This window comes from Phalaenopsis equestris, unplaced genomic scaffold (genome assembly GCF_001263595.1).
Source record: "Phalaenopsis equestris unplaced genomic scaffold, ASM126359v1 Scaffold202294, whole genome shotgun sequence".
NCBI classification, from domain to species: domain Eukaryota; kingdom Viridiplantae; phylum Streptophyta; class Magnoliopsida; order Asparagales; family Orchidaceae; genus Phalaenopsis; species Phalaenopsis equestris.
In genome coordinates, this window is record NW_018222004.1 from 329,545 (window position 1) to 341,363 (window position 11,819).

General features: G+C 28.3%; 1 protein-coding gene across 2 annotated transcripts in view; it reads left to right on the top strand.

The window, feature by feature from the left end:
• The first annotated feature begins 2,412 nt into the window (after positions 1-2,412).
• The window catches only part of LOC110036079 (glycine-rich RNA-binding protein RZ1A), a 20,127-nt gene continuing 10,720 nt past the window's right edge, over positions 2,413-11,819 (top strand). For both annotated transcript variants that reach the window (XR_002295199.1, XM_020740431.1), the window contains exon 1: positions 2,413-2,510. The gene's annotated coding sequence lies outside the window, so the exon portion shown is untranslated. The remainder of the gene's footprint in view (positions 2,511-11,819) is intronic.

The following is an 11,819-nucleotide window of genomic DNA, read 5'->3' on the forward strand; positions in this document are numbered from 1 at the left end:
GAGATTTGAAAGCCAAATCTTTGTAAATAAAAATCATTATTCACAATAGCTACCATAAGCTCAAGAATTCTAAAAAAAATTTAAATTACAAGCACGAATAAGATTATGAAGTCTATTAGTAGCATTAGACTATGCCTCTAATGTTCCAAACAAGTGTGTTAAATTTCTTTAGTAGCATTAGACTATGCCTCTAATGTTTCAAACAAGTGTGTTAAATTTCATCAAGAACAATCTTTCCCTTATTCGATCTAGTAACAGTAGCCATTTCAGACTTATCAATTTCTTTTCCTTGCAATTGCTCATGCAAAGCCTCTGGATTAACATAACTCAATTCAGGACACCCTTTAAATTTTCTCTTTCTAGATGATCGTTGGATCATCCAATCCTCCTCATATTCCATTCGAGTAAGAGCAGGACCATCCTCATTAATCGGGCTAAGATGCACATTCTATTGCTTGTCAACATTCAAATCACTAGAATTTAAAACATTGCAACAATCACTAATCTGCTCATTAGAAAGTAATTTTCCAGTAACTTCGTTATTCGTCAAAATACTAGTAGTAGAAGTAAAAGCATTTTCAGTCAATAGAAAATTATCAATCTCTCTATTTACCATATCGACATTCATATCAAAAATAAAAAAAATGTGTATTATCTAAAGATTGAACAGAAACAACTTTGTCAGTCTTAGCAATATTGCTCAAATCTTAAACCATCACATGAGAAATTAAATTCTCGTTATTAGCAGTATTGTGCGAAGTATTAGCAGAAGCATGAAAATCATTCACCAACATCAAAGAATGATCAACAACTTTAGAAACCATAACATTCTTTTCTTTTGACACAACAATATGATTATTATCAAACATGATAAAGAATCAGTGGTAACATTCTTATTATTTTGAATATTTTGAGGAGAGTTGGATGTGGGATGCAAACCATTAAAATTCTTTTCATTATAATTTTTATATTTTCTCAATTCAGGACGAGCATTGTAAAAATGAGAAAGAAGATGTCCAAACATCTTGCATTCCATGCAATAATGCAGGACAAATTTCATCTCAGCTTTCTGCCAATAGCCATCATTTGAATTTCCCATCCAAATAGAATCATGAAAAATAGAAGTTACATCGCGTTCAACCAATATTCGAGCCATCGAGGGTCTGGACAAAGTGCTCGTAGCCAAGTCCATTTTCAATGGCTTACCAAAAATCAATCCTAAGGAATAAAGAACTTTCAGATTAAATTAGTGAAGTTTCAATACGGGAAATCTTATCCAAATAGGCACAATAGGGGGCTCTTCCGCAGGATTGAAACCAGGAGTTCATTTAAGAAGTTTCAGATAGCACTTCTCAATGGTCAAAACCATTTTAGCAAATAGAGAGGTATAATCCTCTTCTAATTGTAATTTAATCATAAGATTTGTACCATCAATCAACCCCAAATTCCAACCACCAGGAAGATTTAACTCAGAAAAAAATTTCTTAATAACCTCGATTATAGGATGATCAAAAGAAAATTTACCAATTAGTGTAAATCCTAAAGGCTCAGTCAGAATGCCTGTATCTTCTTCAGAAAAAAGAAGTGCAAGTTTACCTATCTTCCGAGATGCCCTTTGTAGCAAACCCCCATTAGGATTTTTGGTAATCTGGCTAAGAAAATCCTTGGAGAAACGCACTTCTCTCGAATCATATTGCTTGCCTGCAACTACATCCTTGAAAGATGGAGCAACCGAAGCCATGAAATATGCCAGTTCGAGAAGATCCAACCCAAAAACTCACTGCAAATCGAAACCTAGGTCGGAACTCGACAAGAAAACAAAGACACTCCAAGAAACCTCCAAGAAACCATTTTTTTCTATTAATTAAAAATTTATCTATAGAAGAGATGATTGATCTTAGAGATAGTCTTGTAATCCAATTGCCTAAAATATTTGTAAGTACAATTAATTTATTTATTTTCTCAACTTATTATTATTGATACATTTATTATTAATGTATACATTTTTAATACAATTTTTAACTTGTCTTTTTCTAATTATATTTTAGGTTTGGAGGTCAAATTTGATGTGCAAATATTCAAATTCATGAGTATTTTTTTTTTTGCTATAAATAAAATCTTAAATGATATTTATTTTTTGGAACCCATTTGTCTATAATATGAATAAATCTTGGATTGCAGTGTGTTGATTTTTAGCTGGAGCTTGAATTATTAGTATAAAGATTTTTTAGGTATAACTTGAATGATTTATTATAATATGAATAAATTTGAATCAATTTTATTAACGAATAATTGCTTTTGAGTATTGACAATGTTGGTTAACTATTATTTCAATGGGCCTCCATTTTAGGCCCCATGATACAGGCCCATATTCTCTCGCTAACCGGCTGTGGTGTACGCGTTCAAGCCGCCGGCCGAGCAGACAATATATTAAAACTTGTGCTTTTCCTCATTTGCCTGAGACGTCTCGCATCATACTAGGGTTTCTTCCTGGCTGCGCCGTGAAAAAGGTATCTTCGTTTAATCTCCAGCACCGCGTGGCTGAGATGATTACAGCTTTTCTCCATGTTCTTTCCATTCTGATCGCGTTTCTCTTGTTAATTTTAGCAAGCGTTTACTGTTTTTTTGGATCATTGATTCTTTTGTTGTTGTTGTTGGGCAGTTATTTTTGCATTAGATCTGACGTTCTAAAACATCCGTTTCTTCTCATCGAGATTTTCTGGTTTAATTTTACTTAAAGTGATGGCGGTGGTTGTATGTAGATTTTTTTAAGCCGTGTCCTAAAGAATACTATCAAGTTTTTTTTTTTTTCTTTATACGGTGTAAGTTTCTTAGAATTTTGTGATGTTTATGGCCATATGCGGATCAGTAGTATCATCGGAATAGCCTTTAGCTAACTTGAGACCTGTTTCAACTCCCTGTTGATGCATTATTGGCACAATTATCCTTTTTTTCCGTTAATGTTTGGTTGAGTTGATGTACAATTTTTTTTTTTCACTGGTGTTTTACATATTTACTGCCACTTGGGATTATGGTTCGTTTTGGTTTCCCCTTTAATGTTGCCTTGAGGTGCATTTCGTTTACCTTAATTTTTTGTGGTTTTTGGTTCCTAATAATAAATTTGGAAGTTTTATAATGTAGCTTAGCCTCCATATGTTTTCAAATTTTATATATTCTACTTATGCTCAACATGAAAGCTCTTAAGAATATGATATTCCTAAGAAAATCATAATAACAATATATTATGTTGTGGTTTTGCCTTGAAAAAAAAAATATATAAAAATTGCTGGTGTTCTTATAAATTTGAACATACTGTTGCTAGTGGCTATGGTTTAAGGTAGGATTGTCCTCTGTCCTTGCATTCATTTTGAATTGTCCTTTGTAGTTAGCAGAGATGGTAAAATGTGTAAAATTGTCTCCTTCGGTATATTTGCAATGCTTGAGCCCCTTTTTATTTGAATGATGTGCCATTTGCAGTTTATGGCAGTTGTTTTGAGCCTGGATGGTGTTGTTATGAGTATGGCCTCAGAGTGGAGTGATCATGAAATTCATTTTCAGCATGTTATTGCTTGTTCAAATTGTAAATTTTTATTTTATGGTTGAGTTTTATGATTTTATTGTAAATTTTTATTTTATGTTTTCAATCATCACATATTGCAACCAACCAACAAATTATTAGTCTCACAGGACTCAATAAGATTTTTATCATATTATACTTAAATATACACTAATCTTTTGTATTAAAATAAGTTGTTTATGGTGCCCTTGATACTAGTTTAGTTTAACATGGTTTTTTTACTATGCGCATCTCGAATTTGATAGCCAAATTATAGCGGGACATTCTTTATAGCTTATACTCTGCATAAGGAAGTCTTTTTGTTAGGTATTTTGATCTTGCTTTAGTTTAATTATAAGAACAATTTAGTGCTCCACAATTTGTTATATTGTTGGATCAATCTTTGGATTTTTAAAAAATTACATCCTTTTGATCCAACCCATAAATGAAGCAAAAGTTAGGATGATTTTATTATTTTTCTCTATGTATTCTTTATAAGGAATTTATTGAAGGTTTAAACAAAATATAAAATGGCAATTGGGAGTTGAGGTTTTTTCTTAGCAAGATGAGCGTTAGTCTCGAGATGTAAATCTCTAAAAAAATCATAAAATTAAAAATTATTTTTAAATAATACAAATCATTGATATATTAATTTAATTTATTATCACAAAGACATAAGCTACAAATTATCATCTTTACTATCATTTAGTTCTGTGTCATTAATAAATTTAAAATATTCTTCATTCATTTCAATTTCTTTCACCATGAATTAATCTTAAATCCAATATATTTTAAAATAAAAAATAGATTTATAACATAATCAAATAATTATACTTAAATTATTTTTTTTGACATTTTTGAGGAATCGTATCATATTTATTAAAAATAATATAATATAATATATTATAATTTATATTTTTTTGCATAACTTGATTGAGGTGCAGCTTCAAACGCCTCGAGGCATAAAGCCTTAAGGCGTACATCTCAAAGACACAAGTCTCTATGTTTTTTTTTTTTTTTTTTTTTTTTTTTATTTGAGACTTTCCTCGCCTCAATTTGAGACTTTCCTCTAGGCGTAAGCCTCAAACTTCTTTTTGAACAAAGTATTGTTGTCATATCCATGAATAAAATATAAATGGATATATTGAAAAATAGATACATAATGCTTTCACTATGTTATGACTATTTGTATTCATAGCAATTCATTTGTATGAGTTGCCCAAATGATCACATTTGGTTTAAGTGTTGGTAGGATAACTATCTAAACACTCCAAAATGTTTAGAACCTTTAAAATAATTCAAAATTCAAAACAAATTCTCACACTTATGCTCCTACCAACCTCAGTAGTATTAATGAAAATGATGTTTATGCTTAAGTTTTAGAAAGGAAAATTTGAGAATTGAGGTATTTTGACTTAGGAAAGCAAGACATAAGTCTTGAGGAAGATCAATATGTAAACCACAAAATAGAAAAATAAAAAAACTCAAAATTTTATGCAATTAAGAAATGAAAATTTGTATTTGAATGTCACAATTCTTATGTGTTTTACATATCTAATACTTAAAATTTTATATTTATATTTAAAACACTTGTGTAATAAACTGAAGCATGAAATGGTTTATTTCATTTTTAAAAAGCAAGTAATAATATTATTTTAGATGTAATGTAATTATTTGAGTGTTTTGTATGTAAATATAAAAGTTTAGGTGTTAGATATGTAAATACATAATAATTGTGTGGTATGTATGTAAATGTCTCTTCATAATTATGATAAACTATCACCATATTCATTTTATTAATTATTTCAAAGACACAATTTATTAAAATTAATTCTAAATGTTAATATAAATACAAAATTTTGAAATGAGATTTAAAGTAAATTCTTACCTAAAACTTAAATATGCTACAAAGATTATGATTCACAGTGGCCTCTTCATTACTCTTCATAATTATGATAAACTATCACCATATTCATTTTATTAATTATTTCAAAGACACAATTTATTAAAATTAATTCTAAATGTTAATATAAATACAAAATTTTGAAATGAGATTTAAAGTAAATTCTTACCTAAAACTTAAATATGCTACAAAGATTATGATTCACAGTGGCCTCTTCATTACTTTCATCATCTTTGGAAGAATTATTATTTGTAATAACGCTATTGTTCTTCAATTCCTTCTCATTATCATCTTCAAAATATTCTTCTTTTACTACAATTTTTATCTTACTTTCTATATCATTTAACATTGAGTTAAATATAATATTTAATAAAATCAATGATGCAAAATGGTGAGCGCCACACTTTGGCTCACCGTTGACACCATTTGCAATTTGCTATGTGGTGCATCAAAATGACTTGAGCTATTTGAGCCATGGAGTGCACTAAGTTGATGTTTTAAATTTAATATAAAAAAGTACGTACATTTCAATTCTTATATATTTGTATATATGACATTTAAATTTTAATTTTTTTTATAAAGCACATAAAAATATTCATTCTATGTTTTTTGAAGTGAAATACATCTTTTACATGAATATATTTTAATTTTATTATGAAACAAAATGTGGGTATATATATATATATATATATGCACCATTCGTCAACAAATATGAATAAAATGACAAATTAGTAACACATCTAAGTAATCTTCTATATACTTAAATTATTTTTTTGATTATTTTCAGGACCTAACTCACTTTGTTTCTTTCTTTAAATGATTATGAAGTACAAGTCATTCAAAATTCAGTCTCTTTTTTCCCTTTTATCTTTAGCTTTAATATCTTTATTTTTGTCATTATTAAAGATTATTCCTTCATCATCAAATTCAAATCTCTTCTTATTTGTTGGTGTTCTTCTTTCATCATCATATAGTATATTCCCAATAACCAAACGACCTTATCCATATTAATTATTTATTTATTTTTGTAACTTAAAGCATTTGTTTCAATTTTTATTGAACATATAATAAACTAATTTATTCATTTAACCTATAGCCAATTAGTTCCTTTATTTTGTATGAATTGGTTGATTATGTCCCAATTGCGCTCACATTGAAAAGTTTAACAAATAAAATTGAGAGCTTTCACCAAAAATCCTTTAAGATCACTTATGTCATTTCCAATTTGTGCACACCAATGTTTAAGAATAGCTAGAAATAAAATTTTTAATAAATATTAAGATAGAAAGCTTAGAAAAGTCATAAGATTTTAGATTTAAAATTATAGTTGAATAAAATTTACTCGGTGAGCATGTTTGGTAGCATATTTACGCTACTCTAAATCAAAACATTTCATTCTTCAAATGAAAATATTTGAGTTAATGCTAATTTAAATATTGTTAATTGTCAGGGATAAATCTATCTATGCATGCGTATAAACTTTTCAATCCCATTATCCACATGAAAGTTCTCATTATGAAATTTTGGGTTTAAATAATTAGTAGCATGTAAATGTTGATGTAGCTGATAATCTCATCTGCATTAACAATTTTTCATAAACAGTTTCTCTTATTTCTTTATAAGTTATTTTTTTCCCCTTAAATCTCTTGTTCTTTTTCACCTTTTCATTACTCTTAAATTCATAAATAAATTCAGTTCGAGCACAAGTAACAACTCTTGTATACATATCTTTAATGACTTGGATATAAGTCATATCAACACCTTTCTTCTCAAGAACTCTCCAAAGGATATCTCTTGGAACCTTATTGTATGCTTTTTCTAAATCAATAAAAATCAAATGTAGATCCTCCTTATTATCTTTGAACTTCTCAAAAAAACCTCTCAATAAAGGTAAAGCTTCTATAGTAGACATGCCTGACATAAATCCAAATTGATTATGAGAAATCTTTGTAATATGTCTTAATCTATGTTCAATTACCCTCTCCCATAATTTTAAAGTATGACACATCAACATAATTTTTTTATAATTAGCACACCCTTTTGCATCCCCTTCATTCTTAAAAATGGGGACCAAAATACTCTTCCTCCACTCCTAAGGTATCTTTTTAGTTTTTAAAATAATATTAAAGAGTTTAGTAGGCGAAGAAACTCTGAAATCACCTAAATATTTCTACACTTCAATTGGGATATCATCAGGTCCTATAGATTTTTCACCCTTGATTTTCTTTAAAGCCTCCTCAACTTTTTTACTAATGCGACGGTAAAAAAGAAACATTTTATTATTATTAATGATATCAAGATCGCTAAGGTCGATCTTATTTTCATAAACTTCATTAAAAAGTTTATCAAAATAATTTACCCACCTATATTGAATATCTTTTATTAAGAAAAATACTTTTTGATTTACATCTTTAATACACTTTACAGAGTTAAATCCTTACTTTTCTTTTTTCTTTTTTTGTCTAGTTTATACATATACTTTTCACTCTCTTTAGTATCTAATTTATTATAAAGATCACTAAAAACTTTTTATAAAGATCACTAAAAATGAATTTTTAACGTCACAGATTGTTCTTTTAAACTGTCTGTGGGTCGTTTCATATTTTTACCAGTTCTCTAAGTTTTTACATTTAAACCATTTTTTACAACATAACTTTTTTTTATCATTTCTTGCACATTATTCCGCCAACTATTTTTATTTATAGAAATTTTTTCTTTTGATTCTTCAAGTATATATTTTGCTACTTGTTTAATAGTGTTTGTTGCTTTATCCCACATAGCATTTGCTTCTTCATGAACACATTTGCTTCTTCATGAACATGCTTCTTCATGAACATCCCAAATTTTGAAATTTTGAATTTTACTCGTAAAAATAGATTTATTTGTCTTTTAGGCTCTCTCATCTAATTCTACGATGATGAGTTATATTATTCTTTATTTTTAGCTCTTCATCTTAAAATCTATAACTAATAATCGATGTTGGTTACTTAAATCCTCACTTGGAATGTCATTACAATCTTTACATTCTCAACAATCTCTTCTTCTCATAATAAATTAATCAAATTGTGTTTTATTAGATCCATTCTTACAAATAATATGATGCTCATTTATTTTCTTGAATAAAGTATTAGTAATAAAAAAATCATATGCTAAAACAAAATCTAAAATGACTCTATCTTCTTCATTAGTCACTCCAAAACTGTAGTTACCTTGAATATTTTTGAATTCCTTTACCACTTTAACGACATGTTCATTTAATTCTCCTTCAATAAAAATTCTTTCTTCAAGAAGTATCATTTTTATTAAGCCTTCTAAGTCATTCCAGGCCTTATATCTAAACCTACTTAAGGAGATGAGCACTTATAATATTAAAAATCTTAATATCAGTGATAATCTTAAGGGCTATAATTATATCTCCAATCTCATTAATTTTTACAACATTATCTTTCATGCTCATATCTATAAGTAACCTACACCATTTTTAGTGCAACTCTTACGAGAATACCAAAGCTTAAAACTTAAGTTATCAATGTTCTTAGCCTTTTCTCCAACCCATTTAGTTTCTTCAATATATAAGATATTAATATTTCTATGAATCATAATATCAATTGATTCCATTAATTTATCATTAAGAGTACTTATATTTCAAGATTCTATCATAATATCTCCAACCTCATTAATTTTTGCAACATTATCTTTCATGCTCTTATCTACAAATACACTTACACCATTTCTAGTGCGACTCTTACGAGAATACGAAAGCTTAAAACCTAAGTTATCAATCTTCTTAGCCTTTTCTCCAACCCATTCAGTTTTTTCAATACATAAGATATTAATCTTTTTATGAATCATAATATCAATTGATTCTATTAATTTACCATTAAGAGTACTTATATTTCAAGATTCTTTCCTAATATTAATTTCATTAATTTCATGGACTATCTTATTTACTCGCATCCGTCCGTAATATAAGAACCCTTGCTTATTTGACACTACACCCGAGCGTCGGTGTAGCGGCCCTTGCCTACTTTTCACTGTATTCAGACCATACATTGCGTAGCTTCCAGGGACGCCTTGACACTTACACAATGATCAAAAGGATTCATTTCATGATTTTTTTCGACAAGTTTTACGCTAACTGTCGACTACCTAAAGCAACCCTCCACTTTTCATATTCGGACTTAGTACCGACAATGGCAGTATCAATTATGGACTTTTTTATATAGAATACATAAAGTCCATAATTGATATTCTACTAATATAAAGTTATAAATAATCACATTAAGGATTTTATGGGCATAAGCACAATTTTTGTGGTATGTATTAAATTTAAAAAGGCTGAAGTATTAACAAAACCAACGAACTAAATTGGTTTTCATTGATTTAGATACTTTTGCTTCAAGCATATGATTAAAAATCATTAAATGAATAAATTGAACGAGTGAAATTATAAATGTAAAGATTATTTTTACTCTATCAAATACTTCTCTTAGTGGTTCATGAAAATATCTGCTTTAGAACAATACATATAGTATTAACAAAAAATAAGTATGATTTTATTAAAGTGTGATTTTTTTCAAGTATTTTTACCTTTTCCTTGTTTTATTCAAGCCTGACGGGCTGGCACGACATGATCATTCTCTCATTGAGTGTATAATGCTCGAGTCTAATTAACGCTAATGAGATTTAAGTTTTGAGAGGATTTAGACCAACTTAGTTTGAGTTGCGTCTTGAGGTTATGTGTCTTAGATGATTTTTTAATCTATGCTCTTCTCTAATCATTAACATTTTAGATCTTTTTACTAGTGCCTTATTTTTGGCCATGTGAATTGTTTACACTCCTTTCAAAAACTTGTCAACGTTTGTCCATTTTTTTGTTGCTATTAAGAGTCTTTTTTTTAGTCATGTAATGAATCTTCCATATGTTGATTACAATTTTTGTGAACAAAATTTTATTAAAGAATTACGTAGTCTTTTTTTCTCGCAAAAAAGGATCTTCGTGATTAGTGTTTTTGGATTATTCTCTAGGAGAACTATTTGCTTGGTAAACAATTTAGTGTTTGTCTTCATGATGCTCTTAACCTATATAGTGATGTGAAATTGACATCATCATAAAAAAAAATGAATGCTTTATAAGTGAAGGCAGTTTGGTATCATTTGCGAGCAATTCTCATTTGGATCCCGTAAATAACCATTTGAAAAGAATGATTATTGAGAATACTTTTCAAAGCAAATGAGAAAAGAGATGAAGCATAAATTCCATCAACATAAATCTTAACCAAAAATAAATATTAAAGTGATAAAAAAGAACAAGCTCATGCAAAATGCTACAAATGTTGTAAAATTGGTCACTATGCAGATGAATGCAGCATAGAAAAAAATTTCATGATTTAAGCATAAGTGAAGGATTAAAGAAAACTTACTTTAATAGAAAAGAGATATGTCTTCTTTTTTGATTCTGCCTTCAGTAATTGCTCTAACAATTGCACACATTGATTACTCAAATTAATTGTTGATATGAATGACCTCAATCAGTCAGTGGATATTCTGAAAGTATGAACTTATTAAAATTCTTACCCAAGTCGCTGATGGCAACATCATAGCAAAAATATTAGTTATTCTAGTTGAAAAGAATAAATGTAATTCTTTTTAAACTTATCCTATGTGCTAAGTTCTTAAAAAATCTTTGGATAAAAGTATATCCCCACTTCAGTTAATGACACTAAACATAAATGTATTGGAAAAAAAAAATCATTTTAAAGGTAGGCCAAACTAGCATTCATGATGATAGGCTTATTAATCTTGAAAGTAATCATGATGCTAAAAAAAACATTTTAAATGTAGATCTACCTAGCATTCATGATCGAACGTCAACACACGGTAATCTACTTTAGACTCTAGTGGGCTTGAGGATCTATTATTTTATCAACTCACTTTAAAAGATCATCTTGAACAAATAGTGTATAACTATTAAGTTAATATAATAGTCAAAATCTTACTGCTTTTATTGATATCAACATGTATAAACTATATCCATGAAGGCATTCCTAGAAAAATATTTTGAATAAATTGACTAATGATTAACATTAGCTATTGAAAATTAATATATATATATATATATATATATATATTCTAAAAAATATTTGTGTAAAAATAACTTATATAGCGCACAATTCTTATGTATTTACATATATCCCAACTAAACTTTCATAATATCACATCAAAATACCACTATTACCACTTTTTAGAAGTGCAATATTTTATTTTTTCATACATAGGTTTAAAGATATTGAAGTTTTAGTGTGAGATATGTAAATACAAAAGAATTGTGTGTTGGGTGTGCAAATTTCCATATATATA